At 43.7% G+C, this 27555-nt stretch overlaps 1 protein-coding gene across 2 annotated transcripts in view; it reads right to left on the reverse strand.

Moving 5' to 3' along the window:
- The window catches only part of hipk3b (homeodomain interacting protein kinase 3b), an 88516-nt gene extending 77918 nt beyond the window's left edge, over positions 1 to 10598 (reverse strand). For both annotated transcript variants that reach the window (XM_052152012.1, XM_052152011.1), the window contains exon 1: positions 10308 to 10598. The gene's annotated coding sequence lies outside the window, so the exon portion shown is untranslated. The remainder of the gene's footprint in view (positions 1 to 10307) is intronic.
- Between the last annotated feature and the right edge of the window lie 16957 nt (positions 10599 to 27555).

Consider the following 27555-nt stretch of genomic DNA (forward strand, 5'->3'; position numbering starts at 1 on the left):
AAACACCAACATATTCACTTTATCTGGTTTTAATTAAGCTGCGGATTGGAGTAACTACACTACCCGCTGTGCTGAAGACCCGCCCTGATGGAGTACTGGTAGCACATATGCACAGATATTTCCGTGCTAATCTTGCCATGAACGGAAACCTTTTGTCGTTCGTTTTCCACCAAGTCAGCGGGTCCTCTTCCCCATCAATGGCCATTTCCTGCAGGTACATGGTCATTTCTGCCTCGACCTTTTGATTAACCGCAAAAGCTGCAATTTAATGTGATAAATATATATAGTTAGCATATTTATTTAATAAATAGAAGCCTTTTCAGTTCAGTAATCACTTTGAGTCATGTAGCAACCTGCTTTTCTGGACTGAGAAGCTCCCTTCATAACACTTTTAAAACCAAATAAAAAGCCTCTTCAAAATAAGATACATTTAAAGGAAAATGTAAGACAGAAATAGATCACTACTGTATACGGTCCATTCAGAAAGTATTCCTTTTAATTTTTTTTGTTGCAGCCTTATGCTAAAATGCTTTATATAATTTTTTCACATCAATCTACACTTCATACTCCATAATGAAAGCAAAAAACAGATTTTTGATAACTTTGCAAATTTATTAAAAAGAAAAACGCTGAAATATCACATTGACAGTAGCATTCAGACCCTTTGCTATGAAACTTGAAATATAGCTCAGGTGCATCCCATTTCTCTGGATCATCTTTGAGATGTTTCTACACTTTCATTGGAGTCCACTTGTGTCAAATTCAATTGATTGGACATGATTTGGAAAGGCTGTCTATATAAAGGTCTCACAGCTGAAAATGCATATCAGAGTAAAAACCAAGCCATGTGGTCAAAAGGAACTGCCTGCAGAGCTCAGATATAGGATTGTGTCGAGGTACAGATCTGGGGAAGGCTAAAAAAACATTTTGGCTGCATGAAAGGTTCCCAAGAGCACAGTGGCCTCCATTATTCTTAAATGGAAGAAGTTTAGAACAGCCAGGAATCTTCCTAGAACTGGCAGCACAACCAAACTGAGCAATCGGGGGAGAAGGGCCTTGGTAAGAGAGGTGACCAAGAACCCGATGGTTGAGCTCCAGAGATCATGTGTGGAAACACTGCAACATTCCACCAATCTGGGCTTAAATGGCAGAGTGGCCAAACGGACTCTCCTCTCCTCAGTGAAAGACACATTAAAATGCACCAAAAGGACTCTCAGACTGTGTGAAACAAGATTCTCTGGTCTGATGAAATGGCCTGTTTGGCCTTAATTCCAAGTGTCATGTCTGGAGTCAACCAGGCACCGCTCGTCACCTGCTCAATAACATCCCATCGGCGAAGCATGTTGGAGGTAGCATCATGCTGCGGGGGTGTTTTTCAGTGCCAAGGACTGGACAGGGTTGAAGGAAAGTTGAACGCAGCAAAATACAGTGATATCCTTAATAAAAAACCTGGTCCAGAGCACTGAGGACCTCAGATTGGGCCGAAAGTTCACCTTCCAACAGGAAAATTACCATAAGCACACATCCAAGACAATGTAATAGTGGCTTAGGGACAACTCTGTGAATGTCCTAGGACTAAAAATAAAAAAACAGTTCTTATTCAGAAAGATTAATCTTTGTTCTGTCAAAGGTTCCTGAACATCTGCATAATGTAACTCCTAAAATACTCAGTTTCCAAGACACTGCAATGGAATCTAAAGCACCATGGCAAAATAAATGTTTTTTTACCCGAGGTGAGAATTTGCAGATGCAACTGAATGTGATTCGAAATACTGGGTGCCACAAAACAATACAAAGACAATGAATAAACAACAACAAACATACAGCCAGATTTGTTAATGACTCTTCTAATCCAGCAGTCAAAAGAATCTGCCTCAAACTCATTAGTTTGCCTTTAGTTAATGCTTACTAAAAGGTGCACTCAGTAACTTTTGTCTTTGTGTTATCTTGTACTCACACTGACACCTAGTGGCTCGGATGCAGCATCATTTAAAATCAATAGTTTTCAGTTTCAGATGTCATTGTAGAAATGTAGTATTCACCGTCATACATGATTACTTTAATCAATGAGTGAAAGTGTCAAATAACAGGACGGTTACTGAGATTAAGTGAGTAGTATTCAGCTGGTCATGTGATTGTAACATGTGTGGACCGTCTCCATGTAGAATAAAACAGCTTTTATATGATTACTGATATGACTGGAGTCATTTTAATGTGAGTGCTCATGATTTCATACATAGATTGCAAAATTACAATTAATTTCTTCAGGAGTTAACATTTTTAAATAATGAAAAAATTAGTGAGTGCACCTCTAAGGCTTGAGAAACATAAAAAAAAACATCACATGATTGTGGCGGGGTCGTAACAGTGTTTCCCCATTAATTACCTAGGCCCGCCACAGTCTAATTTGTCCCGCCACAATTTCATAATGAACTGAAAATATTTTTACATTACTCATAATAACAGAAAAGATCTCTAACGTTGTGTTTTCGCCGAAGCATCCATCATTCCCAGTCAACACCATCAAATGGGGTTTGTTTTAATATAATTTAAACAATATTTAATCTAATACATTTTTTTTAATTATGATACACTTTATACAGAGCACCCCCACAATATTCAGAAGCACCCTTAGTGATTTTGATCTGGAACCGGGCCTGTAAGTAACGTTAACTAACATTACAGTATTAACTGCAAACTAGTCCAAACACAATTATATTATTATTAATGTTCAACAGCAAACATATAACGTACTGCAGAAGTTATCATTGATAATAAACATTAATCTAGCATTAGCCAAGTTAGGTAACGCTAACCTTAGCTAACAACGTTAGCTGTCAGTCTCCTCGCTTATGTCGTTTGACATATCTGGCTGCTTGAATAACGTATGTAACATTATATCAACCTAGCTAACGCTAGCTAATTATCTAATGTTAACGTAATTACCAGAGCAAAATCCACCATTAAATGAGGAAGAAACAGCTACAGAGGTAGGTATAGCTAGCATAGTTAATAGCCAACCAGATTATTCATAGGATTTTGTCAAGAAATAAACTAGAGTAACAGTGTAATTTTAACGTTACGTGTTTCTTTGTAGCAGAAGAGACAGCGGGAAAGACAGCCTCAGCTGACACTCATAGAGGGACAGACATTCAGAGAGGGGCAGCAGGGCAGGTACTTCCCATAGGGGCAACAGGGGAGACAGCCTCCCCTGAGGGAGGGACAGCAGGTGATTTTGACAGCAGAGAAAGGAGTAGTAGGTCAGGGTAGTTTCAGTTCAATTATTTAACTGCGTTAAACTCAGTCTCGTTTATCATGCTTTGTGTGTTTGATATTTTTTCCATGTTATCACCATTCATATCTATACAACCAATGTGTTTATGATTAAATCACCACAAAACTGTTTAAAAGAGCACAACGTTCTTCATAGATCTAGCATAGATTTTGCTCTCAAAGAGCACTAGATTGATGCATTTAACTTTAAAATGTTAAACATTTTCTTATGGGGGACCATGACACCAGACACCCCTTGGGGGTCCGAGGTCCACCCACCTCAGTCTCACAAAATTCTGTGGGAAACACTGCTTAAGTGAAAGGCTCTAAACTGAATCAGTATTAACCAGAGAGGTAAAGTCGAGCGGGGTAAATGACTAGCCAAACACAGCAGTCTATGTGAAAAGACTGTGGATCGAGTTTATGAGACAGCTGCAGTGCATCATGCAAGCGTGTTTACTTCACGTAAACAAGGCTACACCATAAATCAACCGACAAATAAGATGAGGATGCACAGTAGGCCGCTAAACAAATTTCCAAAAATTAAGATGGACCAATATGCAACTAATGTGTTAACCAGGACAACACAAGCACACCATTTTTTTTTTCATGAATTAAAACATATCTATTCATTTAAAACATTTCTATAATACAAATACTGTGATGCGTTTAGAGGTCGACCAATATCCGATATACAGAGCGCAGGGTAGCCGATATAATGTTGATATATGACAATTTAATATAATGGTAAAATGACAAAATAAATTGTCTACAAAATGTATTTACTTTTATTTAGCATGATTTCCTCAAACTTTCACACTTCGTAAATAAACAGTAATAAAAATTATATTTAAAAAAATAAGATTTCAATTTCTTCTGGTTTCTGTTTAGTCTATTTTAGTAATCCATTGCACATAAAGACATTTTAATATAACAGGAAGAAGTCCAAAAAAAAAAAAACGGACGGCTGTGTGCATTAGCAATCGCATTTTTTCACAAAAAGACCATATCAAACTAATCCACAAACAGTACATACAGCGCACAGTGAATATGACATTTATCTACAGTATGTCACATGTGAAGCACTTTCACTTTGAAGTTGCTCAGTTGCTCTCATGCGGTTCCAGCGAGAGCAGCGACCTCGTGACAGTGATCAGTTTACGTCGCCCGTCCTTGTTTGTAAGCAAGTTCATGGCAGTTTAATTTGCTTCTTATTCAAATTCTGTTAAAAATGCTCCTCTGGTGCCGTTCTAAATGCATATTATAAGTGAACTGAACTTTTGAGCATCTGCCTCTGAGATGTTGTTTGTGAGTAGCGCTAAAATATTGCACATAGTCTAAAAATAGCCGCGGGTGTGTGTGTGTGAAAACAGAACAGCACCATTCACTGACACCCTGGAGCTTCACGTGCATTTTATATATTTACTTAAACACAGCCTTTTAATAATAAATAAATAAATAAAAAATTGATCAATTGTCACACATTATACACACATTTCTGCATATACATGGTGAAATTATTTATTTTTCACATATCCCAGCTAAGCTGGGGTCAGAGTGCAGGGTCAGCCATGATACGGCGCTCCTGGAGCAGATTGGTTCAAGGGCTTTGCTCAAGGGTCTTGGTGGTGTTGGGGCTTGAACCCCTGACCTTCTGGTCAGTAACCCAGAGCCTTAACCGCTGAGCCACGGCTGCCCCCTAATTTTGAATAAATAATTTTGAATGCACGAGTCAAATAAAAACTACTTTAATGGTGTTTTAATGGTTCATTTATGTCATTTTTGAGCTTGACAGTAACAAACATGACTAACAGACAGTATCAGATTTGTATCTGGCTTGTCGGACGATACCCGATCCGTCTAAAAGTTCAGTATCGGAACCGATACCGATCCAGCTATCGGATCGGTGCATCTCTACTCACAGGGTCAGAACATGTCTTAAACGACAAGACTTGTGGGGTGATCCCAGTCAGCAGTAGCGAGTACCTACCCACAGTTGTCCGAGGAGGGACAAACCACAAAAAGGATGTTGGGCTAAGGCTCATCGATGCGTGAGGGCAACAAAAGCTGTCCCATCTTGTCTGAAACGATAGAAGGTCTACTCTGGCACAAGTCACAGAAAATTAGTAATGATGGTTACAGGTGGAATGTGTCACAACACACAGTGCATCAGACCCTGCTGCATATGGGGCTGCGTAGCCGCAGACCGGTCAGAGTTTCCATGATGACCCCTGTCCACCATCGAAAGTACCAGCAATGGGTACTCGAGCATCGGAACTGGACCTTGGAGCAGTGGAAGAAGGTCGCCTGGTCCGATGATTCCGCTTTTACATCACATGGACGGCAGTGTACGTGTGCGCCATTTACCTGGGGAAATGATGGCACCAGGATGCACTGTGGGAAGATGACATTCCGTCTTCTGGAGGGAGTGTGATACTCTGGGCAATGTTCTGCTGGGAAACCCTTGGTCCAACCATTCATGTGGAGGTCAATTTGACCAGTGCCACCAACAAGTCCGATCAACGGTGGCTCCACCTCGCAACTTACAGGACCTGAAGGATCTGCTGCTAATGTCTTTGTGCCAAATCCCTCAGGACAACTTCAGGGATCTTGTAATAGCCCTGATAGCCTTGTGAGTCTATGCCTCGGCGCTGTTTTGACAGCACACTGAGTACCAACAGCATATTAGGCAGGTGGTCATAATGTTTTGGCTCATCAGTGTATATGAACGATCCACAGGAAGAAAATGGATTTGCGCAAATATCCTGAGGTTTGTGAATTAAATCTATTTAAACGAGATATACGCATATTAGCAGATGATATTCTGTATGATAGAAGTTTAATTGATAATTGCCTTTTTATCATGATAAATTGCCATATATCAGACAAGACAGTTAACAGTTTAAGGGAACTGTTGAGTCGAGAAAGAGAGAAAATGAAACACCCATGCACTTTAAACACCATGAGCTCATACGCTTCTGTCAAGGCTCTGATATGCGTGACCGTTTAAATGAGATTGAGTTGCACACCAGATTATAAATGTGGTAACACGATGGCATAACAACAAAACAAACTGTGATTGGTCATTTAGTGTCTCAAACGCCTCCATTTGCAAGCAGGCGATTCTCAGCAACGACGCAGCTTAAAAATGAATTGGAAATTGGTACTTCAATTCACCAAAGTGGTTTTCAATTGATAACAAAGTATAGTCAGGACATTACTGATGTAAAAAACAGCACCATCACTATTTCAAAAAAAGATCACTCCAACACCTTATCCTTGAGCAATCACGATAAATTGCTAAATTTGTACTAGAAAATCACTTGCCATTATATCATATACAGTTGAAAGCTATTTGGTTCGTTAAATGAAGCTTAACATCGTCTTTGTGTTTGTTTTTCAGTTGCCACAATATGTCTGGCATGTCTTAAGATCAATATTAGATCAAAAATTTCAAAAAAGAAACAGCTTTCTCTAGAAACTTGTCTGTCAATCATTGTTTTGAGGAATGAAGGATATACAATACTTGAAATTGCCAAAAAAAAAACAGAAGATTTCATACAAAGGTGTACACCACAGTCTTCAAAGAGAATGGACAACTGGCTCTAACAAGGACAGAAAGAGATGTGGAAGACCAGATGTACAACTAAACAAGAGGATAAGTACATCAGAGTCTCTAGTTTGAGAAATAAATGCCTCACATGTCCTCCGCTGACAGCTTCATTGAATTCTACCCGCTAAACACCAGCTTCATGTACAACAGTAAAGAGAAGACTCAGGGATGCAGGCCTTATGGGGAGAATTGCAAAGAAAAAGACATTTTTGAAATGGAAAAACTAAATAAAAAGGTTAGAGTGGGCAAAGAAACACAGACATTGAGAGAACTCTTCTTTAAGAATATATGATGATACAATAATAATAAAAATCTGAAAATATCTATAGAGAAAATAAGATCAGTGGCGAATTTGTGGAAAGTTTGCTGCAAATTTGCCATGAACTTTCAATATTCATATGGGATGCCAAGTCTAAATCATAATGCTGATCCCTTTGGAAAAGGTAACAACAGTCCTCTACTCAACAAGCCACACAATAGGCGCATTTCCACTATCGAGCCAAAAGAGGGCATGCTTGTGCATGCCAGGGCCAGTTGCATTTCCACTGTCACTTCAAGGGATTCGTCGTGCCTCTTTGGGGCTTTCTCAGGGCCAATGGCCCGCTGATTACCATTGGGCCAAACAAGGCCATCTGGGGAGTGAGGTGGGGTCAATGTCAAAGGTAGCAGTTCAGGCAAACTTTCCAGGTTGTTTATCCAGCGCACCAAGGTAAAGCTTCAGGAAAAATTAGTACAAAGAACAAATCCGTTAAAATGCACAATGGACAAAGCAGTGACCAAAGAAAGGGACTTTCCATGGTTTCCATGGACGTGTGTTCGGACACCATGGCAGTTATAGTCTGTGAGTTGTCACCACTAACTTATCTTGCTAATGTTTACAAATGATATAAACTTGATGTTCTAGATAACTAGATAACATGATACCTCAGCTTGAGCTTCCCACTTGCTTATGAAATAGGTGGGGTGTGTAACATTAGCACCTTAACCCAAAGTATGAAACATTTTCATAGTTTTTCCTCTACAAAAGCAGTATGACGGTTTTCATAACCAGGACTAATAACAATCTAAAGAAAGCAAGCAACTCTGGTTTAACACAGTGGTTTCATTTTGCTGGGATGGGAGGAGCTGAATCTAATACCAAGTATCAAAAAGCAAGGAAGTCGGTGATGTGAACAAACTCAAGGTAAAGAACACAAGGCCATAAAGCATGAGTGGTCTTGAAACAAGTTTCAGTATGCGTGTTTTCAAAGAATTCCAAACAAAGGTCATTTCTGAGCTGCCCCTTTAAATGTAAATTCCACAGAGTCACAACATGCGCTGTAGTCAGGTCTATTTTGGTGGCAGGCCTCACCACAGTGAGTAACAACGGCAGGAGTTTGTGAGGGTGTAGACATGCCTGTGCACTCCGCAGGACTAATGTGACTTCACTTTAGCACTCTCACAACACTAAATGAACTCTTTCTTCATAAAAAGCAAAGCCCAGCAGTTCAAAAGACAGATCTGGCCAGCATTAACCCAGTAACACAATAAGGAACATGAAAACACTCGTTGCCTCTGTGGTCACCTTAAATCGGAAATAAAGTTGCACACAACTTGATTTCTACAGCAGCTCTGAGCTGGTAGCTCTTTATTCTCATTAATAATATTTACGAACATTGACAGAAACATGCCTTTTTATAACACTTTATAATAACGTCTATGAATAAGTCATTAACTAATGATATGTTATGTATTAGCCCTTTATAATGTTTGTTAATGTACATTCAAATAGTTTGATTCATACATTTTGCTATATTCATACTTGAAATGTTAACGATACTACTGATCTTACCAGTGTTTTATAATGTTTGTTAATGACTTGTATTTTTATTATACTTTTAATAACTTTTACAAGTTTATACAACTTACCTACAGATATATTAATCTTGTTAATTTCTAATGACTTAAAACTCCAAATTATCATTCCCATTTGACATTAATGGTTAAAGCAAGTGATAAAGTGTAAATGGAGTGTAAATAAACTTATTTTACTGGCTACATATTGGCCGTTTTTTCCTCTTGCATAGTTTTATTGGACACTTAAAGGGATCATGAAATGCTTCCCTGTTAGTAAAGTTTTTTTTGCACCAAAACAGTCATAATTTAGTATTATATAATACATTTCCTTCCTGTCTCTGGCCCTCTGTCTGAAACTCTCTGTTTTGCCCCAAGTGCCTCCTTTAAACTCCAACATGATCGTTGGTCTGATTGGCTAACATCATGAGCCACTCAAATTCAGACATATTTCAAACTCAATCGTTAGAAAAATAACAAGCTCCACAATATTATAAAACCAACATTTTATTTTTATAATATTGTGGAGCTTGTTAATTTTCTTAATATAGCGCAATATAACCTATTATAATCAATTATGCTGTCTACCATGGAAGCATCCATTGCGGCACATCACCATTGGTCCTTTCCATTTTGCGCTACACACACTGGTGCTGCTACTGCCAACAACACAAATATATGGTTTAGAACATTTGTGTTGACGTGCCCAGTGTAGACAGCCTCAAGCCTTTGAGTCATGTCACTACAATGGGCCCGTCACAGACAGTGGGTCAGCACCATAAACTATGCATGATCTGCCAGCACTTTATAATAACCTTGATTCATTTAATTGACATATTTTACCTAACATTAAATCATTATATAATGCTTAACAAATGTATGATCCAATATTTAGAAAAGTCATGAAACTTTGATTCATATTTTGATATAAAATTGTTCACTTACTGATCTGTTCAGGATTCCATAATGTTAATAGCTTTTTAATTACACTTATATAAAGTTACAAAACACATTTCTTCCTCAAAGTTGATCTGATTTACTATCTTCAAAAGAGGCGTAACTTTCTAACTTGATCATTTATATTTAAATAGAAATGCCAAATCATCATACACACATGACCTTAATAATAAAAACAAGTGATGAAGAACTTTCTGCGATGGACTGGCGACCTGTCCAGGGTGTCCCCCGCCTTTCGCCCAATGTTAGCTGGGATAGGCTCCAGCCCCCCGCGACCCTGTACACAGGATAAGCGGTTGACGATGGATGGATGGATGGATGGATGGATGGATGGATGAAGAACTTTTCGAGTGCATGAAGTGAGCTGGACCTAGATGGAATTTCTAGGCATCATAACAGTCTTCGACCATTCGAATCGAATCACCCAAGTTCGAATCATCACGCGAATCTAAAACAACGATGCCCACAAATGCGATCTATATTGAGAGCTCACCATAATTTGAAACACAGCCAATGTGATCATCCGTGTTATGTTTGATCGACTTGTTCCATAAACATCAAGTGTTAATTTAAGATCAAACCATTTAACATAAAATCTCAGATCACTCAGATTAATAAAATAATATCTCACCTTTCACACGGAGTAACAGTAGATTTAATCCAGGTGTTCTCCGATCATTTTACACACTTGTACTGAAGTATGTGTGTGTGCTCTCATACTGCTGCCATCTTGTCCCGAGTCCATCACACCAGCAATTTCTCACATTTTACACCTCATAAAACTCAACAATACACGCGATCCGCGACACAGAAGCGAGTCCGGAGCATTCCAGTGATTCCGGGGCTCTTCTCTTGGTGATTTGGGCGGTGGAGCCCATGTTGTGTGCGGAGAAGAGCAGTACTGACAGTCGGTATGATCTCATGTCCCTCAACACTCACTCTGCTGCGGGTGGAATGTTTGCTGCCTATGACACTGCGTCAGGCCGAACTAATCGAGCCACGAGAGCACTAATTACAGTAACCCTAGAGGAATTTTTTATTTTTTTATTTATTGATTTTTAGTATTGAAGAAAATATCAAAACAATACAATACAAATACAATACAACATTTCAAATGCTAGGGGGAGGTATAAATCATATTTTAAAAATACTTTAAAGAGTGTACATGCTTGCAAAATTCGAATAGCTTTTTGTTTCTTTGAGGGCAATATTGACTCAATATGATGCTTCACTTCATTTTTAAATACTATAAAACATGTTTTTTTTTCCCCTGAAAATTTACATTTATGAATGTGAAATTTAGCCATTAAAATAAAATAAAAAATTATAAAATAATGTGGGTTTGTTTATCTTTGGAGTTTACAAAAATACATAAAATTACATCTTTCCACTGTAATGTAACATTTTCATCAACATTTCCAACAATAAAACCAAGTATATTTAGCTAAAAACTTGGTTAAATAATGTGTAGCAGGGTTACTTCTGTGAAGGAGTTTAAAAGATACTTCTTTAACCTTGATTGTTAAAAGATTGGGCAGAATCTCCTTCAACATTTTATCATTAACCTGAAGAGCCATAGCTGTATAAGTTAACCGGGATATACATTCTGCTTTGGAAAGCACAACTCTCCCTCTTAATGACAAGTCTCTTAAAAGCCATTGATTAAAACCCTAGAGGAACTCAACGTGAGAGTCTGGTTCATCCTTGGGAGCAATTTCCAAATGCCTGACGGTTCCACATTCATCTACAAACAATAGTAGGCTATGCAAGTATAAACACCATGGGACTACGCAGCCATGAAACTGTTCAGGAAATAGACGCATTTTGTCTACTAGAGATTAACATAATTTGGTGCGAAAAGTGCAAATCAATCCCAGAACAACAGCAAAGGACCTTGTGACGATGCTGGAGGAAACAGACAGACAAGTATCTATATCCACAGTAAAACGAGTCCTATATCGACATAACTTGAAAGGCTGCTCAGCAAGGAAGAAGCCAATGCTCCGTCCATAAAAAAGCCAGACTACAGTTTGCAAGTGCACATGTGGACAAAGATTGTACTTTTTGGAGAAATTCCCTCTGGTCTGATGAAACAAATATTTAACTTTTTGGCCACAATGACCATCGTAATGTTTGGAGGAAAAAGGGTGAGACTTGCAAGCCGAAAAACACCATCCCAACTGTGAAGCATGGGGGTGGCAGCATCATGTTGTGGGGGTGCTTTGTTGCAAGAGGGACTGGTGCACTTCACAAAATAGATGGCATCATGAGGAAGGAAGATTGTGTGTGTATATATTGAAGCAACATCTCAAGACATCAGCCAGAAAGTTAAAGCTTGGTCGCAAATGGGTCTTTCAAATTGAAAATGACCCCAAGTATACCTCCAAAGTTGTGGCAAAATGACTTAAGGACAACAAAGTCAAGGTATTGGAGTGGCCATCACAAAGCCCTGACCTCAATTTGAGAAAGAATTTGTGGGCAGAACTGAAAAAGCAATTGTGAGCAAGGAGGACTACAAACCTGACTCAGTTACACCAGTTCTGTCTGGAGGAATGGCCAAAATTCCAGCAAATTATTGTGAGAAGCTTGTGGAAGGCTACCCAAAAGGTTTGTCCCAAGTTAAACAATTTAAAGGCAATGCTGCCAAATACTAACAAAGTGTATTTAAACTTCTGACCCACTGGGAATGTGATGAAAGCAATAAATCTGAAATAAATAATTCTCACTACTATCACTCTGATATTTCACATTCTTAAAATCAATTAGTGATCCTAAATGACCTAACACAAGGAAGATTAGACTACAGCTAAGGTGCATGTTGCATCGACAAAGTGCCGAAGTTATAGAATCACCCTAATGACTTATCTCGAAGGTTGCTACTTTTTTCTGTATTGAGCTATCAATTATGAAATTACCAACAAAGAGATTTACCTGTTTTGTCCATCTATCCTCTGCATCTTCTTCCAACTGTTTTCGTTCTTAATCGCGTAAGATAACCATCCAATCAGAAGACATGTGGTGACGTATAGACAACTTTTGTCTAATCATTTCACATCTAAATATATCAATAGCGGGAGTTGCCAGAATACCGAAGTAACCATAGTTACCGCCAATACACCAATATACAATTTTCACCAATTACTACTAGGGTTGTTCCATCTTTGAAATTATTCATTAGATTCGATTTTTTCCCCCTTTATGTTCCTTTATGTCAAAGCATCTATTATTTTAGTGTCTTGTTTGGTGTCATCGCATTTTACTATGCCATTCATGTGCAGCTAGAAATAGCGTAATTTTGAGTTTGGAGCACATGAATGACCAAGTCGTATTTACAAGTGTGAAATTTCTTAGTGACGTATGTAAACTCGGTTCTCTTACGAGAGGTTCTCTCGTATTGCATAAGCTAGCTTACACTACGGAAAGATTAATCTTTTCTGAGATATTGAAGCCAAAAAATTATCCTTAATTTTTGTATCCATTGTCAACACAGTGCGGCAGCTGCAGACCTTGAGCGGGCTAGCTAGCGAGCTCATAGGTTGCTCTGCGGCAACTGCTGCAGCCTATAGACGAGCTTGGGCGAACTCGCATCCAATGAGAGGCGTCCGCGCGCTCACTGCATCAAAGCCCGCCAAAATGGGCGTGACTTGAGTGCATATAAGCATAGTTCGTAGGCTGGAACCCTGATTTTCATCTCTTCAGCGAAGCTCTTCGCATCGCTGACCTGGAAGCCGCGTCGCCGTTCGAGGGGCATCAAGCAAGCGTGGACAGCACTAGAAGAAGCCGGCCGTCTCAGCCACCTTCAGCCATCCTGCGAGCTACGCCATCCGACGACGTATCCTTTTATTCAGCAAGCTAGTTCTCACGAACTATTCACAAAAGAGTACGAGATGCCTCAAGATGCCTCGCTCCACTTGCGCCTCATGTCGCGCCCTTCTCAGCACAGGAGACCGCCACATCATCTGCGCTCTCTGCCTGGGACTGGGGCACGCAGAGCTCGCCCTCACTGAGGGCGGATGCGATTCTGCGAGGAGCTACCGATGTCGACCCTGCGGGCTCGACTCGAGCGCTCAAAGCAGAAACCGCCGCGCCGCCTACCTTCAGCCGCGCAGGAAGAAGCGCCGCTCACAAAGGCTGCCGGAAACTGTGGTTGAAGCGACTGCCTCGCCGGAGCCTCTCCCTCGAAGCATCGCTTTCACCCTCCCCGCCCCGGGACGCCGCAGTTGCCGCCGAGCGGCCGCACTGCTGCCATCTCGGATGACGAGGCAGAGGATAAGGGCCGCTGTTCCATCATGGCTTCGGACAGCGAGGAGTGGTCAGGCTCCCAAGCCTCCTCCTCGGCCCAGGAATCCAGCAGGACCCACGCCGGAGTCGAAGGGGAGTTAACACGCCTCCTCACACAGGCCGTCGACCACCTCGGGCTCGAGTGGTCACCGCCCCCTGAGCAGGCACCCAACAGACTCGACGGCTGCTTTCTTCAAAGCCATCGCCGCTCTACACCCGCGGCCCGGGCCGCTCCCTTCCTGCCGGAATTACACACGGAGCTTGCAAAGTCGTGGAACGCTCCTTTTTCAGCCAGGTCCTGTTCCCACGTCTCCACCTCTCTCGCGTCGGTGGACGGTGCCACTGAGAGAGGCTACTCCTCCATCCCCCCGGTCGAGGACTCGGTAGCAGTACACCTTTGTCCGCCCTCCGCGAGATGGCGTTCCAAGCCTGTGCTCCCGTCTAAGGCCTGCAGAGCGACTTCCGCCTATGTTGGCCGTGCCTATTCCGCCGCCGGCCAAGCTGCATCTGCTCTGCACTCAATGGCCGTTTTACAGATCCTACAAGCAGACCTTCTTCGGGAGTGGGATGAGAAAGGCAGGCACCCAGAGGCTGTTACTGATCTACGAAGCGCGACAGACCTCGCCCTTTGCGCTACCAAAGCTGCAGCCCAAGCTCTAGGGAAGTGCATGGCCTCGCTGACTGTGACCGAGAGACACTTGTGGCTAACACTAGCCGACATGGGAGACGCAGAACGCTCCACGTTCCTCAATGCACCGCTCTCTCTGTCCGGTCTCTTCGGCTCCGCGGTGAGTGGCATTGTTGACCGCTTCTCAGAAGTCCAGAAAGCCACCCAAGCCATGAACCTCTTCCTGCCGCGCCGCGCTAGCTCCTCTGCAGGCCGCTCACGTGATCAGCCTCCTGCACGAGCCTTTTCACAGCGCCCAGTTCAACAAACTCAGACTTCTCAGCGTCGACAGGACGGCCGCCCTCGATCGCGCTCAGACAGCCGCCGCAGACCGCCGCCCCCCCGCGGGCCTCGATCTAAGGTAACGCTGAAACCCGAGCAGCCGAAGTCTTCCTAACTGTGTTGAACAAACGACGGCTCAGTCCCGCCGCGGCCGGACCACCGTCAAAGCTTCGCCCCCTGTCAGTCCCCTTCTCTCAGGCTACTGCAGTGGTGAATTTAGCAGCCAACAAGCCGGTGACATTGCCCGCTTGCCTGCACTCAAACGCCGTTTTCACGGCGACCCAAATAAATCTTGTAAAGAGCAAACATGTCTTATGTGTAGAAAATGTGCCCACAACCCAGTGTTCACCCCTACACACAAGCATAACACATCCCGTGCCCCTATCAGAGCACGCTCTCATAAAGCGGTTACGAACCGCTCGAGCGTCAGATTCAATGAAGGCGCCCACAAATGCGTGCGTGCGCCCATTCTCTGGCCGCTCTGTCACACGACCAGCCCTATGTGTAGAAAATGTGCCCACAATCCAGTGTTCACCTCTACACACAAGCACTGCATGTCTCGTGTCCCCACCAGAGCACGCTCACATAAAGCGGTTACGAACCGCTCGAGTGCTAGAGTCAATAAATGCGCCCACGAATACGTGCGCGCGCCCATTCTCTGCCCGCTCTGTTACACGGCCAGCAAACATTCCTCTGTGTGTAAGTCCCGTGCCCATGACTATGCTTGCGCATCACGTAACAGATGTGACTCTTTACCCATTCATTCCAATCGGGAAGTCACTCACAAAACAGCCTGTTCATGCTGTCTGCGAGCAATCATGCATAAACACACTAAACGCGCTCACTCATTCTGTTCAGCACTCTGTGTGCGGCAATCAGAGCGAATTGGCCATTCACCCTCTAGCGTTACACTTCAAAGCGTGGGAAGCTATTCCAGGGATATCCAAGTGGGTGTTAAGCACAATACAACAGGGCTATTTGCTACAGTTCGATCGCCGCCCTCCTCGCTTCAGAGCGCGGCTCGAAACCACTGTGAACACGGAAGCAGCGTGCATGCTTCGTTCAGAAATAGCAAGCCTTCTGTGCAAAAGGGCCATAGAGAAAGTGCCACCCTCTCTGAGTGAGTCGGGGCTTTACAGCCGTTATTTTCTTGTTCCCAAGAAAGACGGCGGCCTCAGACCCATATTAGATCTCAGGGTTTTGAACAAGGTGCTTGCAAAAAGACTGTTCAAAATGCTTACAATCAGGAAACTCCTCGCGCATGTGCGCCTGGGGGACTGGTTTATTTCTCTCGATCTGAAAGATGCATACTTTCAGATTCAGATAAATCCCAGTCACAGGCCATTCTTGAGATTCGCCTTCGACGGCCAGGTTTATCAATACACCGTCCTTCCGTTCGGCCTGTCCTTAGCACCCCGTACTTTCACGAAGTGCATGGATACGGCGCTCGCACCCCTGCGGAGTCAGGGTTTGCGAATTTTGAACTATTTGGACGACTGGCTGATAATGGCAGTCACATATGGAGCTTCTGTCTCACAGAGCAGTTCTGCTCAGCCATCTGAACAGTTTGGGTCTTGCAGTCAATTGGACCAAGAGCTCACTACAGCCCAGTCAGACAATTTCCTTCCTTGGAATAGAACTAGACTCCGTGGCAATGACGGCCCGCTTATCTACACAGCGCGCGCGCCGTGTTCAGCGACTAGCCGCATCTTTTCAGATGAACAGCCTCACGCCTCTGAAGAAATTTCAGAGAGTGCTAGGTTACATGGCCTCAGCCGCAGCAGTACTTCAGCTGGGTTTACTGCACATGCGCCCGCTTCAGCATTGGCTAAACACCCGCGCGTCTCGCCGGGCTTGGGCCACAGGCCGCCAGCCCATCAAGGTGACTCAGACCTGTATTTCAGCTCTGCAGCCCTGGACAGTGGCCGAATGGTATCAGCGGGGAGTGACAATGGGAGCTGTATCTCGCCGAAAAGTAATCTCGACAGACGCGTCCAACACGGGTTGGGGCGCGGTCTGCGAGGGCTCTCCGGTTTTCGGCCTATGGTCAGTTCAGGAAAAGCTCCTTCACATAAATTGTCTGGAAATGATAGTGGTCGAGTACGCGCTCGTGCGCTTTCTCCCGGTCATTCAGGGTCACCACGTCCTGGTCCGTTCGGACAACAGATCTGTGGTATCCTACCTAAACCGTCAGCGCGGTGTCAGATCCAGGAACCTATTCCATCTGACGAAACGCATACTGAGTTGGTCCCAGTGCCACCTGCGCTCGCTGAGGGCGACGCACGTGCCAGGCCACCTGAACGACGGCCCGGACAGACTGTCCAGAGACAATATTCCCCCAGGGGAATGGTCCCTGCACGCTCAGACAGTCCAGACGTTATGGCACCTATTCGGCAGAGCAGAGATAGACCTCTTTGCGTCCAAAGAGAACTCTCACTGCCCAATATTTTTCTCGAAAAGCGAGGACGCGCTGGCCCAGGACTGGCCCAGACGCCCGCTTTACGCCTTCCCTCCCGTCTCGCTATTGCCACAGGTAATGCAGAGGATCAGGGAAGCGCGTCACTCGGTGCTCCTCATAGCCCCGCATTGGGAGAATCAGACATGGTTCCCGGAGCTTACACAGCTGTCACTGACAGCGCCGTGGCCCATCCCAGTGAGAGCAGAGCTCCTCTCTCAAGCTCGCAGCACAATCTGGCATCCCCACCCAGAGCGCTGGGCGCTGCATGCGTGGGTGATCAACGACTACCCGTCGCTCTGCCAGAAGGAGTAATAAACACCATCATACACGCTAGAGCCCCTTCCACGAGAAGATTCTATGCGTCAAAATGGTCTGTGTTCTCAAAATGGTGCACCGACAGAGACCTGGACCCGCGGACATGTGGAGTGTCGTCGCTGCTCGTATTTCTACAAGAGCTGCTGGATAAGGGCAGATCCCCATCCATGCTCAAAGTGTATGTGGCGGCCGTTGCGGCGTTCGCTGAACCCCTGCACGGCCAGTCATGGGGTAAAAACGAGCTGGTCATCCGCTTCCTCGGGGGAGCTAGAAGGATGAACCCCCGCGCCCCCATCGGTTCCTATCTGGGATCTTTCTATAGTTCTCGAAACTATGAAAGCCCCCTTTCGAACCACTTCAATCCGTGGATTTGAAATACCTTTCACTCAAAACCGTTTTTCTGACTGCCCTGTCATCAGTCAAACGTGCGGGAGACCTTCACGCGCTGTCTGTCAGCGCTGCGTGTCTTGAGTTTGGACCAAGTGACTCCAAGGTCATTTTAAAGCCTAGACACGGCTATGTTCCCAAGGTGATCGGTACTCCTTCCAGAGCACAGGTCATTTCCCTATCGGCGCTGCCAGCACCCGATAGCGAACGCGACGCCAATCTCCTTTGCCCGGTCAGAGCACTGAGATTGTATACTGCACGCTCCGCCGCTTTCAGACGCTCTGAGCAGCTTTTCGTTTCGTTCGGAGGGCGCACCAAAGGTCTCGCCGCCTCGAAACAGACACTATCTAGATGGATAGTGGACGCTATTGCTGCTGCATACGTGTCAAAAGACCTGCCATGCCCGTTGGGCATTAGGGCTCACCCCACTAGAGGCATGGCATCCTCGTGGGCATGGTCCAGCGGAATTTCCATTCACGACATATGTGTGGCAGCGGGATGGACTTCCCCCTCCACCTTTGTCAGATTTTACAATATGGAAGTGCCCGCTCTGCAGGCAAAACTACTAGCGGTTTAATACACTACAGCTCCCCTGGTGAGCTGCACTGATGGGACACATTCCACACAGACCGGCACCGGCGCTCTGTCGTTCCCTTCCCACTATGTGCTTATGTATTACACAATCAATGACCCGCATTCTTGCCGGCCAAATATTATTTCCCCACTCATAAGGGCTCCCCCCGGGTCCCCCCTTAATTCCCTGGGGCTCATACAGTGGATGCTTGGCGCGCACGGCGTTGACAATGGGTTCCCGTAGCGTAAGATAGCTTATGCAATACGAGAGAACCTCTCGTAAGAGAATGTATCGGTTACCTAACGTAACCTCGATTCTCTCTAGATGAGGGAACGAGTATTGCGTAGCCGGCCGTGCTCGCGCCACGAGCGACTTTTCGCTTCAGTCAATGAAAACCAGGGTTCCAGCCTACGAACTACACTTATATGCACTCAAGTCACGCCCATTTTGGCGGGCTTTGATGCAGTGAGCGCGCGGACGCCTCTCATTGGATGCGAGTTCGCCCAAGCTCGTCTATAGGCTGCAGCAGTTGCCGCAGAGCAACCTATGAGCTCGCTAGCTAGCCTGCAGCTGCCGCACAAGGTCTGCAGCTGCCGCACTGCGTTGACAATGGATACAAAAATTAAGGATAATTTTTTGGCTTCAATATCTCAGAAAAGATGAATCTTTCCATAGCGTAAGCTAGTTTACACAATACTCGTTCCCTCATCTAGAGAGAACCGAGGTTACGTTAGGTAACTGATACGTTCCCTGAGATGAAGGGAAGGAGACATTGCATCACTAAGCTGATGCTATGGGGAGTTTCCTTCTACACGACCTAGTTGAAACCCTTCTGCATTAATGCCAGGATTGCTATGGTGTTTTAAGCTCCACTATTTTAGGCACAAAGTGATCCAGTATAAAAGCAGGTGCGCAAACACCATTCCTTATAATTTTCTGACTGAGGGACAAAGAACGCATCGCACGCACCTTAAAAAAACCTGAGTCCATAATGTGGCCAAATTACGCAATGTCTCATTCCTTCATCTCAGGGAACCGAGGTTACATAAGTAAAAGAAAAGTTCCCTTACAGTTCAGTACACTTAACAATGCATCAATAAGCTGACGCTATGGGGAACAGAGTCCCATCATGCCGCACTACATTACATAACCCTCCCAGAGAGGAAACATGATGCCGCAGTTCCACAGGATGGCGACAAACATGAATATGCCGCAAGTGAATGACACTTATGGTGAGCCAGGTGGGGAACTCAGAATGAATATTTTAACTATAGTCATATAGTATGAATTAACCCCTTCATAAACTTATGTTTGGCCAACAAAATAGCAATTAACCTAGACAGAGAGGACTTCCGATGAGAGAGATGCTACATCTAGGTTGTAAAACCTAACAAATGTTTTTTGAGAAGACGATCCTGATGTAAAAAACATGTGTCTTGTAAGGACACACCATTCACCCATGCCCATGAAGAGGCCATGCCTCAAGTTGAGTGTGCTTTAACACCAATTGGGCAATTTGCACCCTGTAACTTGTAAGCCAGGGCGATGGCATCAACGATCCAGTGAGAAAGCCAGCGGTTATCCAAACTGAATGGTGAAGGGAAGAAGGCTTGAAGGTGAACCATCTGTGATCTGAAGGGCTTGGTTAGAACTTTAGGCACATAGCCTTTTCTGGGTTTGACAGTAGCATTTGAAAGATCTGGGCCAAACCCCAGACTTGAATTGTTGATTGACAGTGCTTGCAAATCACCCACCCATTTTGCTGAGGCCAGAGCCAGCAGTAATGCGGTCTTAATAGAAATCACACACAATTCAACAGAGTCCAGAGGCTCGAAGGGGGGCCCCATGAGCGCTTATAGGACCATATCTAGGTCCCAAGTCAGAACTGGAGCCAGGTGATGTTGATTTAGCTGCCTCACTCCCCTACTGCACTGCTCACAGCGCTATGTCCGTAGTGGTGCAGTGCTCTTTGAACATCTCTGGATCATAGCCTTGCTCGTCCATTTGCTTGAAGAGCTTTGCTTGGAAAACTTGGAGCACCGCCATCACACTGAATGCTGAACCAGCTTGGCCCGCCGCTGAGTATGCTTTTCCAGCCAGTGCGGACGACAATCAACATGGCTTGTAAGGATGAACAGGGTGTGATTTCCACGCACTGAAACTTGCCGGGAAGAGATGTACTGCTACCACCTCTTCCACAGGGGGTAGTTGGGCATAACATTTGTCTTCCCTGTGGTCCACTTTAGTAAGGAGAATGGAATTGCTGTGCGAGTGAGCTGAATGGAGTGCGTGCCAGAATTTCGTCAGTTCGTTATGAATTTCAAGGAAGAACAGCGCAGAACTGCGGAATGCATTTGTTTGACGACGTCCGGACTGCAGGAACCATTCATGAAGGCGAGATTTTTCAGGTTCCTCTGGAGGAGACCACTCGAGACCAAGCTCTTCAACTGCCCTTGAAAGGATGCAAAGCATCTCCTTGTCAGTGGCATGTGCAGGCTTCTCGCCCTCGCTGGGGGAAGGGGCGGCAGTGTCCTCCATTGACCAATCACAAGATGCAGGGAGAGACATAACATCATCATCATCATCCCCAGTGTCAGTACATTTACATTTCATTTACATTTATGCATTTGGCAGACGCTTTTATCCAAAGCGACTTACAGTGCACTTATTACAGGGACAGTCCCCCTGGAGCAACCTGGAGTTAAGTGCCTTGCTCAAGGACACAATGGTGGTGGCTAATTTCAGTGATTTGTTTCAATATGTTACATATGACAGTCAACTAATGACAATCCTTTAGCAGCTTGTTTTAAGGAAATAAATTATAATTTACAATGCATTAATAAATCATATAGGTTGTCTAAAAGTGATGCAGGTTTGTTCAGTTATTATGCTGGTATGTATTCAGCTGGTATGAATAAAAACCGAAAAAAAGAGCTTTTGCCGCCATTCATTGTGTATTTGTTTAAGTTTGGCGTCTTCCATATTCTGTTTCCCACTTAAATGTGTGACATGTCGTAATAGAGTGCAACAGTGCACTTTTTAGCCATCTGGGTTACAGAAGTATTTATACATTTTTTGCATAATGCTTTTCAGAAAATCCTTCATAAAAGAGTTGTGAGCCATGAACCAAACCAACCAGCTGAACCACAACATTACAAACTTTGTTTTGATACAAAAAAGTATTTGAAAATCTGACAAAAAGATGAAGGTACAAGACTGTGTACGTACCACATTTCACAAGGACACGAACTGCAATCCCATGAAGCATTGCTAATGACGTTATTTCTTTATTAGATTTTTTTTATATCCCCTTTCTCTCCCCAATTTGGCATGCCCAATTCCCATTGCTTACTAAGTCCTTGTGGTGGCACGGTTACTCACCTCAATACTGGTGGCGGAGGACAAGTTGCCTCCACTTCTGAGATAGTCAATCCACACATCTTATCATGTGGCTTACACCATGGAGACTCACAGCATGTGGAGGCTCATGCAGTTCTCCACGATCCATGCACAATTTACCATGTGCCACACTGAGAGCGAGAACCATTAATCATGACCACGAGGAGGTTACCCCATGTAACTCTACCCTCCCTAGCAACCGGGCCAATTTGGTTGCATAGGAGACCTGGCTGGAGTCACTCAGCACACCCTGGATTCAAACTCACAACTCCAGTGGTGGTAGTCAGCGTCAATACTCACTGAGATACCCAGGCCACTGCAAATGACGTTACTAAATTAAAAGAGATCAGAATATATAAACGTATAGAGCACAACAGATGACAAATTGATTTTCAACAATAACTTATAAACCTTTAAAGACAGACCTGCCATGAACTCCCAGATTGTTCATCAATGGTACATACTTCCATGGAAGCCATCCGTCTGCATTATTTCAACATCATTGTTTAATAATCTTATTTAATAGTGGAATTACTGGGGATCAACTACATCACCCATTGTCCATTGTCCAGCAGGAAAAGCTTTTCCAATCAGAGAACAGGTGCCAACAAGGCCCACAAAACTAGCCCAAGAGCAACCGCCCACTCCCATGATGCACTGTGAATGACGCAATCGAGTTGGTCTCCCTTCACCCTTAAACTACTCATATATTTGTGCATATTGGAATATTTTGCCCATAAAAGCAAAATACACTCACTGAGTACTTTATTAGACACACTATTGTCCTAATAATGTGCCCGCCATGGTCATCTGCTGTTGTAGGACTTCCGCCTCAAGGTTTGACGTGTTGTGCATTCTAAGATGCTATTCTCACTATAAGAGTGGTTATCTGAGTTACCATAGCCATTCTGTCACCTCGAATCAGTCTGACCATTCTCCATTGACTTCTCTTATCAACAAGGAATTTCCGTCCACAGAACTGCCGCTCACTTGATGGTTTTTGTTTTTGGCACCATTCTGAGTAAACTCTAGAGACTGTTGTACTTGCAAATCCCAGCAGTTACAGAAATACTCAAACCAGCCCAACAATATTTCCCCATTCTGATGGTTGATGTGAACATTCACTGAAGCTCCTGACCCATATCTGCATGATTTTATGCATTGTATTTCTGCCACACGACTGGCTGATTAGATCATCACATGAATATGTAGGTGTACAGGTCTTCCTAATAAAGTGTTAAGTGAGTGTACTCTATATTGTTTATATACCTATAATTAACTGACTCAATTGCTTCATTCACACTGTGTCATTGGAGCAGGTGGTCATTCTTGGGCTAGTTTTGAGGGCTTTGTTGTGTGTTGTTTTGTGACTGGTGAAGGATGAGTAAATGATGAGATAATTATACATTTTGGGTGAACTTTTCCTTTAAGGGACCTTCCAAATTTACAAAAAAAAGATTATTCTCTACAACCAGAAAAATATTTCTCAATAAAGAATTTATTACTGGGAAACATATTTGCTTCATCATTTCTGAAGCACACAATGAAGCTGTTCAGCCGTGACGTCAATTTGTACGCATAACTGGAAGGCTAATTCGACACGGGTTACCTCTGGAATTTCCTATGGGTTTTTTTTATGGGTTTTTTCCATTTCTGAGTAAAATAAGATCTGTGGTAAACATTACTTGAAGATTCTTGGAACTTTTGCTTTACAATATAAATTACACACAGTCATACCTCAAACTTGAATTTTGAAGCCTCTGTGTTTAAAAAAGTTGCTAAATTAGGACTACAACTACCACAAGAATCAGAGTGTACATGCTTGATGGAACTGAAAACTGCTGTAGTCCCTGATGTTAGCATCATACTTAAAACACACACACACACACACACACAACAACAACAATAACAACCGCCATTCATGTGCATGTTTAGGCCACGTGAAGTGTCGAATGCCCGCTGGCAGGAGGTCACGGGACAGATCCAACAGGTGACACAGGTCGACTGACTGAGATGACTGGCTGATGCACCCCTACTGTGCCAATTTGCTGTGCTTTAGCCACCCGGCACTCTGCTCGTTGTTGTGAGCGTCGCTCCTCTGCCCTCCATTGTTGTTGGAGGGCGACTGCCTCCAACTGGCCAGTAGCGTCCTTGACACCTCCGGTACCAGTCATCGGCAAGACCACTCAACTCCACATCCTCCTGTACCACATCACTCCATCTCTTGATAAAACACAATCAGTTTAACTAATACAAATTTACCCTACTGAAGTTGCAAGTATCTGTGTATAAATATAAAGGATTTACAGGACAAAAACTATTTTGAGGACTGTAATTGTAATTGATTTGAAATCATGTCAATAAATGTTAAATGACAGAACTGGTATTATCTGAATAAGCAGTTTCTCATGTTTAATTTGCTAATGAATCAATCCAACCGATCTATGAACCATTTCGATCAATTAAAGGTGCACTCAGTAATCTTTGTCTCATCTTGGACTTACACTGACACCTACCGGCTTGGATGCAGCATCGTTTAAAATCAATAGTTTTCGTTTTCAGATGTCATTGTAGAAATTTATTATTCACAGTCAGACATGATTACTTTAATCAAAGAGTGAAAGTGTCAAATAACAGGACGGTTACTGAGATTAAGTGAGTAGTATTCAGCTGGTCATGTGATTCTAACATGGCAGCCCCTATGTGTGGACCCTCTCCATGTAGAATAAAACAGCTTTTATAATGTTACTAATATGACTGGAGTCATTTTAATGTGAGTGCTCATGATTTCCTACATATATTGCAAAATTATAATTCATGTTTTTAGGAGTGCACCTTTAACTGAAAATAACCCACTCAAAAGAAAGATTACCTCAGAAATGAAACATCACAATGGCTTGCGACCAAGTTCTACTCTACAAAAGCTCTATCCAAGCAGACAAAGAGATGCTCAGAGACTCTAAAGCTCTGCGTGCTACACAAATAGATGCGTAAAGCGTGCACAGGACACAGCAACGTCAATTCTGGGTCTGCCTCCTCCTGGGGCAGCGCTTGCAGGTTCACCACCTGATCCCTAAATGGAGCCGGCGGCTGTGTGCCTGTTGCATACATGAATTATGTTGGCATTTGTGGAGTTGCATTAGCATGGTTTAGGTCATATTTAGCAGACCGCTACCACTTTGTCTATGTAAATGAGGAATTGTCAAACCAAACAAAAGTAAAACATGGAGTGCCACAGGGATCAGTTTTAGGGCTTCTGCTTTTCTCCATGTATATGCTTCCCCTGGGAGATATTATCAGGAATCGTGGAATAAGTTTCCACTGCTATGCCAACGATACACAACTTTATATTTCTTCAAAACCTGATGAGATTTCACAATTTTAGAAATCAGCAGAGTGTATCAATGAAATAAAAGATTGGATGGCCAGACATTTCCTTCTACTCAATTTCCGACAAAACAGAGGTACTAATTATTGGACCAAAAAACTCTAAAAATAAGCCACTACAATATAATTTGACTCTCGATGGATGTACTGTTACATCATCTTCAACAACACTTCAATTGGTTCAAAATGCAGCAGCCAGAGTGCTAATGAGAACGAAGAAATATGATCATATTAGCCCCATTTTATCATCGTTACATTGGCTACCTGTTAAATTCTGTATTAATTTTAAAATTCTGTTAACTATGTACAAAGCTTTGAATGGTCTAGCTCCGCAGTACTTAAGTGACCTTCTACCATGCTATATTCCATCACGTTCATGGAATATAGCATGGACCACACAGAACCTCACCAAAATTACCGGCCAGGTTGAACTGCGTTTTCATCTCTGATCTCTGCCTGCATCACCTCGGTCTATTGATGGACTACGATCTTGAAATGGAATGTATAGACTAACAATTGCCAACAAAAGCCTTCATCAGCCAATTAACAAGGACAATGGCATCTATGTGAACTTCTGCAGTTAATCCAGGATGCACTTCAAAGACATTGGTCATTAATCTTACAGTTCAAACAAAATCTATGTTTAAACACTGACCCTTAACACTTACTTAGTTTAATAATTTTAAACCATGACTTTAACTACACATAAGTAATATTTACATTATAGTCATGATGTTAGCCAGAGGGGAACTGGCCCCCACAGTGAGTCTGGTTTCTCCCAAGGTTATTTTTCTCCATTAATCAACATCTTATGGAGTTTTGTGTTCCTTGCCACAGTCGCTTTCAGCTTGCTCACTGTGGTTATTATTGCAATTATTATTTGAAACACGATTAACAATTGTATTTAATCTAATTACACAATGATGATTCATCGACATTATAGACATTACAGTTTTATCGTCTGTTAATGCCTGATCTTCTGTAAAGCTGCTTTGAAACTATGTGTGTTGTGAAAGGCGCTATACAAATAAAATTGACTTGACTACAGCACCCCAGCCCGTCTTGGAGTTGTCGGTCATAACCACGACGAGCCTGGAGACCTGCTCTAGTAGAACACCTGCCCGTAGAAATGTGAGGTCGGTCCAAGGGCTCATATGCATCATATGGCCACCGCTGTGGACGCCATATGCCCCACTGTCTAAACACCTTCAAACAGGTCAGCACTGACTGTGCGTGCTCTTATCCCAGTTGACCCGAAGCCCTAGCCAGCTAAGTTGCGTGAGCACCAGGTCCCTGTGTGCACACAACACATCCCGAGAGTGAGCTAGGATTAGGACAGGGACAGGCCGAAAGGGAGGACCTTGTACTGATATGCCCGACCCTCGAACGCAAACCGCAGGAAGGGTCTGCCGCTGCAAACCAATCTTGATGGTGGATGCTCGATAGAGTGTGTTTTTTCATCAGCATCTTGAACGGGAGTCTGTGTAAAGCCCAGTTTCGCAAGTCCAAGATTGGACGCAACCCATGGCCTTTCTTCGGTACAATGAAGTAGGGGCTGTAAAACCCTTTCTTCATCTCGGCCGGAGGGACAGGCTCTATCACACCCTTCTATTGGAGGGTAGCGATTTCTGCGCACAAGGCAGCAGCATTTTCGCCCTTCACCGAGGTGAAGTGGACGCCGCTGAACCTGGGCGGACGCTTGGCGAACTGAATCGCATAGCCAAGTAGGATGTTCCGGGTCAACCATCATGACGGGTTGGAGAGGGCAAGCCACGAGGCGCTGAGGTGGACCAAGGGGACAATCTCGTGGGATATACCGGTGGGTGGGACCTTGCGGCTGGGCGGAGAATTCACCAGTTCCAGAACGAGAAGCCGTGGGAATTCAGGCAGTGAACATCGAACGCTCAGCTCCGAAGAGAAAATCTGAATGAGCGGTTTGCACGCCAGCTGCTTTATACCTGTATTTTCGGGGGATTGGCATGCAAATACCACTCGCAAATTCCCATTGGCCTTTTATCAAAGATCAGAGGTGTCTCGGGCTCCCAAGAGTGACCCCTATTGTCACTACAATAGGGAAGTGAAAGATAGGGAACTGAATATATATATATATATATATATATATATATTTA

The sequence above is a fragment of the Xyrauchen texanus genome, chromosome 21, assembly GCF_025860055.1.
Source record: "Xyrauchen texanus isolate HMW12.3.18 chromosome 21, RBS_HiC_50CHRs, whole genome shotgun sequence".
NCBI lineage: Eukaryota > Metazoa > Chordata > Actinopteri > Cypriniformes > Catostomidae > Xyrauchen > Xyrauchen texanus.